The following is a 9,382-nucleotide window of genomic DNA, read 5'->3' as shown; positions in this document are numbered from 1 at the left end:
TAATAAAAAGAGATGCCATTACAGTCCTATTAGAATAGCTAGAATCCAAAGCACTGACCATACCAAATGCTGTCAAGGATGTGGAGGAACAGGAAATTTCATTCACTGCTGGATGGAATGCAAAATAGTGCAGCAGCTGTGGAAGGTAGATTGGCAGTTTTTTACAAAGCTAACCATAGCCTTATCACACGATCTAGCAACTGTGCTCCTAGATATTTACCCAACTGATTTGTTATGTCCAAACAAAACCTAGACAAAAATGTTTATAGCACCTTTATCTATAACTGCCAAAAAGTAGAAACAACTAAGACATCCTTTAATGGGTAAACAAATAAACAAATTATGCTATGTCCATAAATGGAATATTATCTGGTGTTTTAAAAATGAGCTATCAAGCCCCCAGAAGATATGGATGAATCTTAAGTGCATAGTGCTAATTGAAATCAGTCTGAAATGCTACTTACTGAACGAGTCCAACTAAGGAGGTTAAATGGATGAAACACAAGGGATTTTTTAGGGCTATGAAACTAGTCTATATAATACTGAAATGATGGATACATGATATTATTCATTTGTCAAAACCCCATAGGGCTTTACAGTACAAAGAGTGGTGGGGAAAATCCTATGATGGAATGTAGAGTGTGACAAAAAAAAAATCTTATGTATTACTAATGTATGAAACAACCTCACTGAAGTGGGGGTGGGGTAAAGGTACTGATCTACGTCTTTGGAAATGAGTGGAGTCTGTAAGACTAAAGGCAAAAAGGACTGCATATAAGTACCATACTCTTGTTGATAAAGTTGTTTCATATAGGTAAATGAGTTAGCAATTCTGATATGGTTCTGTGTGTCTAGAATTGAATAGTAAATGGATGGCAGAGGGTAGAAGCCAGGTTTCTCACTGGTGCAGTGTGAGTTTACAGATAAGGAAGGGGAGAGGCTAGAATAATCCATATGGTAATAGAGTCAAAAACACCAGTATGAACTCATGTATGAACTTAACACAGATACAGATGGTTACATACAGAAATATTTAGAGATGTGTTTATATACACAGGCTAGTAGACACACACACACACACACACACACACACACACATAATCCTTGCTCTGACAGCAGAGAAGACCCAGACGCAACAACACCCCAGTAGCAACAAGCATACCTAGTGCCCAGGTCTTGGTTTCTAATACCATCCTCCAATAATAAGCACCAGGGATCCTTGGAGAAATGAATGAGTCTACGATTGGGGAAGAAAATACACAAGAAGAGCCTGGAACATCTTATAGTTCCAGAAAGGAAGGAATTGTTCAACAAATAACACACACACACAGACCCACACCACACCACACCACACCACACCATATACTGATGGGGCTATGTCAAAGGGACACAGGAGCCAACTAAAAGAGCTCCCAATGGCCCAAACTGGATCAATATGAACAACAAAATAAATAAAGAAGTACTGGATTACAACCCAAAATATAAAATAAATACTCTGGAGTCTACACTGACATTAATAAATGGTTAGATAAATTTAAAAATAGGGGATACAAATCTGTGCAGAAAAATCACAAATAATTTCTGTACACACTCTGCCCTCAGAAAATGGAGTATAATTCCCTACTCCTTAAGGACAGGCTGGAGATGGTCTTTTCCTGCCCAAAAGTAAGTGTACTTTTAGAACGGGGGGGGGGGGGAGAATAACTTCACAATGGAGAAATCTGACAAACACTATAGCAGCCAGGTGACCAAAATGATAATATATTGCCTTGATATGATGGGATGAAAATGTGCTTTTGTTCCATGGCCTTCCTCCCGCAAACCAGTAACAACAGTCTAACCACGAAGAAAACACCAAATTCCAATACAGGAGCAGTTTACAAAACACCTGACCAGCATTCCTCAAAACTGTCAAGGTCATCAAAAACCAGGAAAGCTTGAGAAACTGTATCAGTCAAGAGGAGCCTAAGGACACATGATGACTAAAAGCCATGTGGTATCCTGGATGGGATCCTGGAGCAGGAAAGGACATTGGATAAAAACTAAGGAAATCTGAATAAAGTATGGACTTTAGTAGTTAGGATAATGTATCAAAATTGGTTCATTAAATGTAACAAATGTGCCACACTAATGTAAGACGTCAATAAACTGAGTATGGAGTATGCAGGAACTGTCTGTACTATCTTCTCAGTTTTTCTGTAAATCTAAAATGGTTTTTGAAAATAGTTTACTTACAAAAAATAAAATAGAGAACAAGAAAAATATATTAGAAATAAAAAATAATTACCAAGAGTAAAGAGTTGAAAAATAAAGTTGAGGAAATCTCAACATTCATAAGGAGATAAAATGCATAAACATAATGTCCAGCATCTGACTAACAGGCATACCAGAGAGAACAGAAAAAAAAAAAAATTAAAGAGTGTAAGTCACTGAAGAAATAATAGAAGAAAATGTTCCAGAAATGAGGAGATAGTCTTCAAATTGAAAGAGTCTTTCAAGTGACAAGCAAATGAACAGAAAAGGACCCACATCTATACACACCCTTGTGAACTTTGAGATCAAAGACAAATAATCTAGAAAACTTCTAGAGAGTTTTTTTTTTAAAGGTCACCTTTAAAAAAAGAAATAAGCAAATTTCTTTTCAGCAGCACTGGATACTAGAAAAGATTGATATGGTCTTCAAAAATTTGAGGGAAAATAATTTTGTATCTTGATTTCTAAAACTTGCCAAATAATGAACCAAATTTGAAGGCAAACTGGGGCACCTTGGTGGCTCAGTTGGTTAAGTGCCTGCCTTCGGCTCACATCATGATTTCATGGTTCCTGTGTTCGAGCCCCGCATTGGGCTCTTTGCTGTCAGCGCAGGGCCCGCTTCAGATCCTCTCTGTCCCCCTCTCTCTCGGCAAATTAAAGATGTGCAGGTCTCAAAGTTTTCTTTCCATGACCTTTTCTTAAAGAAGTTTCTATACTCTGGCAAAATAACCCAAGAACAAGAAAAATGTAGGATCCAAAATATAATGGAACTTTCAAGGGAGGCTAGGGTATTATATAAAGCTTTAATATAAGGGAAGCAAATAGAACAATAACACAACTTTTAGTAGTATCAAAAGAACTCCATTAATAACAGGAAATATCTGTCAAAACAATAAAGATAAGTGAATTTAATTAATTAAAAGAAAAATTTCAGATCACAAAGTAAAACTCAGTATTGTGCTGTACAGAAAGCAAAATGACACCAAAAGCACAAGAAACAAAAGAAAAAAATAAACTGGATTCCATCAAAATTAAAAACTTGTATGCTTTAAAATGAAAATACACAGAACATTTTTGTAAATCACATATCTGATAAGCAACTGATATCTAGAGTGTATAAAGAACTATTATAACTCCATAGAAAGACAAACAACCCAATTAAAAATGTGCAAATGATCTGAATAGACATTTCTCCAAAGAAGATATACAAATGGTCAATGAGTCTCAAATATTGAAAAGATTTTCAATATTATTAGCTATCAGGAAAATGCAAATCAAAAGCATTAAAAAGACAGATAATAACAACTCTTGGCAAGGATATGGAAAATTTGAAGTCCTCATACATTGTTGGTGGGAATGTGAAATTGTACAGCCACTGTAGAAAACAATCTGGTAGTTCCTCAATAAATTATATGATCTAGCAATTCTACTCCTATGTTATCTATCCAAGAGACATAAAAGTACAAGTCCACACAAAAACCTGTATACAAATGTTCATAACAATATTATTCATAATAGCCAAACAGTGGAAACAACCAAAATATCCATACACTCTTGAATAAATAAAACGTGATATACCCATTTAACAGAGTATTTGTCAATTAAAGAAATGAAGTGTTGACACTTGTGAGTATAAAAGATTTTATTTCTTATTTTTAAGTTTCTTTAGAAGATAATGAGAGGTGCCTGGTGGCTCATTTGGTTAAGTGTCAAACTCTTGATTGCAGCTTAGATCATGATCTCATGGTTCCTGGGACTGGGCCCCACGTTGGGCTCTGTGCTGAGAGCACAGAGCTTGCTTGGGATCTTCTCCCTCTCTCTCTGCCGGCCCCCTCTCTAAAAATAAATATTTTAAAAAAGATAATGAGTTATTTAAGGCAGTATAATAATAATATATTGTGTGCTGTTATGGGTTGAGAATTACATTCCTCAAACTCATATCTTGAAGTGCTAACCCCTAATACCTCCAAATCTAACCTTATCTGGAAATAAGATCATTGCAGATGCAATTAGTTAAGTTAGGATGAGGTCTTACTGGATGGAGTGGGTCCCTAATCCCTAGGGTGGGTCTTTAATCCAATATAACTGGCATCCCTATAAAAAGGGGAAATTTAGACAAAGGCACACATACAGGGAGAAGACACGCCATAGTAAAGGTACTACTGAAAGCTGGGAGAGAGGCCTGGACCAGATCCTTCCCTAGCGCCTTCAGAAGGAGTATGGCCCTGTCCACACTTTCATCTTGACTTCTAGCCTGCAGAACTGTGAAATGATAAATTTCTGTGGTTTAAGCCACTCAGTTTGTAGTACTTTGTTATGACAATCTTACTAAACTGATATATGGACTTAAGAACACGTAAAAATAAAATATATGACAACAATAGCACAAAGGCTGAGTGAGGGAAGCGAAACAGAAGTATATGGTTAGAGTGCCATGCATCAGCAGACTGTCACAAATTAAGGATATATACTTTAAAGCGTAAAGAAGTGCCTTAAAAAGGTTATGGCTGATAAATCAACAAAGGGGATAAAATGGAATTACAAGGGGCACCTGGGTGGCTTGGTTGAGTGTCTCACTTGGTCTCAGGTCAGGATCTTACAGTTTGTGAGCTTGAACCCCACATCAGGCTCGCTGCTGTCAGCCCAGAGTCTGCTTCGGATCCTCTGTCCCCTGCTCTCTCTGCCCCTCCCCTGCTCATGCTCTCTCTCAAAAATGAATAAACATTTTAAAAAATGGAATTACAAAAATATATTCAATTAATCTACAACAAGCTCCCTCAAAGAGGAAAAATAACAGATGAGATAAACAGTTACATAATAAATAGCAATATAGATTTAAATCTAGTCATATCAAGCATCACATTAAACATGAAGGTCTAAATATTCAAATTAAAAAGACAGAGATTGTCAGATTGGATAAAAAACAAGGCTCAAATTGCCTACAAGAAGCCTACTTTATTTATTTATTTATTTGTTTGTTTATTTATTCATTCATTCATTCATTCTCAAGTTAGCCACCAGACACTCCAGGTGGCTATATTAATAACAGAACAAGTAGTTTTTTTGTTTTTTTAAAAATGTTTTATTTATTTTTGAGACAGAGAGAGACAGAGCATGAACGGGGGAGGGTCAGAGAGAGGGAGACACAGAATCTGAAACAGGGTCCAGGCTCCGAGCTGTCAGCACAGAGCCCGACGCAGGCTCGAACTCACAGACCGCGAGATCATGACCTGAGCTGAAGTCGGCCACTTAACCGACTGAGCCACCCCGGCGCCCCCAGAACAAGTAGTTTTCAAAGCAAAGAATATAACCAGGAATAAAAAGAACCACTTCATAATGATAAAGAGAAAAGCCAATTTCTCAAGAGGACATAATAATCCTGAACATAAATTCACCTAATAATAGAGCTTCAAAATACATGAAACAAACATTTACAGAACTGAAAGGAGTAATAAACACATCCATAATTACAGTCAGATTTCAATACCCTTTCTCAATATTTGACAGAACAAGTAGAATAAAAATCAGCAGATATACAAAACTAGAATACTACAATACTACGAATTGACCTAATTGATTTGTGGAATACTCTTCTAAATTCAGCAAAATACACATTGTATTCAAGTGCACACAAAATACTTACCATAATAGGGGTGCCTGGGTGGCCCAGTTGGTTAAGTGTCTGACTCTTGATTTTGGCTCAGGTCATGACCTCACAGTTGGTTAAGATCAAGCTCCACATTGTCAGCTGTCAGCATAGAGCCTGCTTGGATTCTCTCCCTCTCCTCTCTCTGTCTCTCTCTTTCTCTCTCTGCTCCTTCCCCTGCTTTCATGTACTCTCTCTTTCTCTCCATCAAAATAAATAAACATTAAAAAAAGAAAAAAACACCATAATAGACCCTATTCCATGGCCACAAAGCAGCTAAAAATTGTAAAGTTATTCATCTCATACAAAGTGTGTTCTCTGACTACAATGGCATTATAAGTCAATGACAGAAATGTATAAAATTCCCAAATATTGAAAACTAAATAACACATGTGAGTTATATGTGAGTTATATGTTATACAATAATATGTGAGTTAAAAAAAAATGAATTCAAAGGGAAAAGAGAAAGTATTTAGACTTGAATGAAAATGGAAACAAAATATACCAAATTTGTGGAATGCGTCGGAAGCAGTGTTTAGAGGGAAATTTATAACACTAAATACCACAGAGGTTTCCATCCAATAAATAGATGGAAAAGAAGAAAGATCTCAAATCTACGATTGCTGTTTCACCTGAGAAAACTAGATAAAGAAGGGCAAATGAAATACAAATTAAGAAGAATAAAGGAAATAATAAATATTAGAGCAGAAACTAAATAGAAAACAGAAAAACAATAGAGAAAAATAATAAAACCCAAAACTGGTTGATAAATGTATAAATGCCTAGGCATTTGGGGGTTGATCACAGAAAACGATATGACCACTAGGTGGCAGTAGCACACAATGAGCTTTATTTGGATGACATCTGGCCAGGTTGGCATGATGAAGGAAATCCCTCAGAGCATGAAACTGTCCATCCAGAAGGGGAGGGAGAGCAGGGAGCAAGCTTGTGTGTCTAGAGGATGTCACTCAGTCACAACACTGAGAGCCTCTGGGACATGAAGCTCTGAAGGGCAGCACCAGTGTGGAGTCTTTTATAGCTACTGGGTTTATTTTATCTATGGCTAGCAGATGTTAGGTGTACTTTCCTGGGGTATGCAAAGCAGACAGACTGCAAATGGCTAAAAAATCTGCTTGTCTGAGCTATTTTTAAAACCACTGTATGTGTAAAATTTGAGTTTTCCATCAGCAGGCTTTTGAGCTAACAGGTCCTAGGCCACTATGAATAAGCTAAAAACGTAAGGCCAATATACAAGAGGTTATCTTTGGCTCATAATATAACAATCCATCCCTCAGACCCATGTTGCTTTATAATTTTAGTTGTATGTTAATTCATAATGCCTGAGTTTGGAGCCCATAATAAAGATTTTAAAGCCCCAGAATCCTGTGAGAGTAAAAACTAGAATTTCAAAGCCTGTTTGCAGCTAGTCTGTAAGGAGAATAAGGTCAGAAAAGGAGATTTTGACTTGTTCCATTTGTTTAGTCCATAGAGTGTTATTATGGCCTCTTTGATGCATGCCTCTGGCTATCTTTAAAACATGTAGCAAGATGTGCTAAATATGCAGACCTCACTCCCCTCAGCAGCCAATAAGTCATCTAGGACTATGTGTTGATATATACCTGTCCTTGCCAGGAACTTAGGTAAGGAAAGTACACAGCAATACAGTAGGGGTTAAAGTCAGGGGTCATCTGCACCCAGCAGTAGAGGAATCTGACGGCCTTCTGGGTATTGTCCAAATGGTGTTGCCCACTCTGGCAGTAAGAGTTCCATCCGATGGGTGTCAGTTACAGATCCAGACTTGTCCTCAGTGTCTTTCATGGAGCAAAGTACTTGAGTGGCAGATGACAGTGCCTTTCTCTCCAGATGGTGGTAGCTAAATGCTAGATGATGAGTGGGCACAGGCTAAGGGCAGTCACAGAGCTGGTTCATGTCAGGTTCTCATCCCACATTTTGCTGAAGTCCTGATCAAATAGTTAGCCTTTTAGCTCCCAACCAGGAGTTGGTAAAAATAGAAATCTTAGGAAAATGTTTGTCAAGGGCATATGCTATGGCTAGAAGTATTGCACTCGGCTCGGCCCATTGGATGCTTTGGTCTCTCCCCCATACAGAATTTGGAGTGTCTGAATATGGGCCATAGGCTGAGATTGCCCACTGTTTGGCCTTTTTATGCCCTGTGCTCACTCCATTGGTAAAGAGATCATTGACTTTCTCGTTTTGTGAGTGGGGCTGCCCTACCTCTTATCCCCATTGAGCAAGGGATGAGACATCGCTGGGGACTTTGGCATGTTAATCTAGTGGCAGGGTATGTGGCCATGTCCTCATGGAGTCACGACACCCCATAGGGCCAGGTTAAGTTTGATCCCGTAGTAGCATTTCCATCTTAATAAAGTTGCAGCTTTAACTTTACAGGAAGCTTTTTTCCACTGTCCAGAACATAACAAGAATCTCCCCCCATAAGTATCTGGCTCTGCTCCAGTGTGGGCTTCCGTTCTGGTGAGTACCCAGTATGCCACCCATGTTGCCTCTCTAGGGGCAAACACCTGTAGGTTGAGTCTGGGAGCTGCTGGCACTAAAAGCCCATGGGTAAGCATGGACCTGTTCATTTGGTCTAGAGACTTCAGGAGGCAAATTTTGGGGTGGCCAAAGCTTCTAGTTTTAAGTCTTGCCTTTAGTTTATAGTGCTTGTTATTATGGCTCAGGTCCCCAGTGGAAAATGGAAAGCTATGGACGACTGCATAGATGGGGGCCAGCAAATACTGAAGGCGAGGAACATGTTGGTTCTCCTTTTCTGACATGGGAGGTTTCAGGGCTGGCAGCCTGTCTCTCCCCAGGGTATTTGTTAGTCAGCGAAGGCTGCCCTAACAAAGTACATGAACTGGGCGGCTTAAATAACAGACATTTATCGTCTCACCGTTCTGGAGGCTGGAAATCCAAGATCAAGGGGTCAGCAGGGCTGGTTCTGTTCATGCTTCTCTCCTACTTCCTGAAGCTTTGCTGGCAAGCGTTGGTGTCACCCTCATTTTTGTCTTCATCTTCACAGGGTGTTCTCCCTGTGTGTGCATCTGTTTCCCAATTTCCCCTTTTTGTGAGGACACCAGTCCCACTAAAATAAGGACCCACCCTACTTTAGTATGACCTAATCTTAACTAATTACACCAGCAATAACCCTTATTTCCAAAAAAGGTCACATTGTGGAGTCCTGGGGGTTAGAACTTCAATGTATGAATTTGGAAGGAACACAGTTCATTTTTTTTTTAATTTTATATTTTATTTTTTTAAAGTTTACATCCAAATTAGTTAGCATATAGTGCAACAATGATTTCAGGAGTAGATTCCTTAGTGCCCCTTACCCATTTAGCCCATCCCCCCCTCCCACAACCCCTCCCGTAACCCTCAGTTTGTTCTCTATATTTATGAGTGTCTTCTGTTTTGTCCTCCTCCCTGTTTTTATATTATTTTTGTTTCCCTTCCCTTATGTTCATC

The 9,382-nt window shown here is 38.6% G+C and overlaps 1 long non-coding RNA gene across 1 annotated transcript; it reads right to left on the bottom strand.

Moving 5' to 3' along the window:
• Nucleotides 1–7,635: 7,635 nt before the first annotated feature.
• Nucleotides 7,636–9,162, bottom strand: LOC115520266. Its single transcript, XR_003970738.1, has 2 exons — nucleotides 8,811–9,162; nucleotides 7,636–7,860 (listed from the first exon to the last, which is right to left on the bottom strand). It is a non-coding gene; the product is annotated as an uncharacterized LOC115520266 (long non-coding RNA).
• Between the last annotated feature and the right edge of the window lie 220 nt (nucleotides 9,163–9,382).

The sequence above is a fragment of the Lynx canadensis genome, chromosome C1 (assembly GCF_007474595.2).
Source record: "Lynx canadensis isolate LIC74 chromosome C1, mLynCan4.pri.v2, whole genome shotgun sequence".
Taxonomy (NCBI): domain Eukaryota; kingdom Metazoa; phylum Chordata; class Mammalia; order Carnivora; family Felidae; genus Lynx; species Lynx canadensis.
The sequence above is the reverse complement of the archived record's forward strand: the minus strand, read 5'-3'. Positions and strand labels throughout refer to the sequence as shown.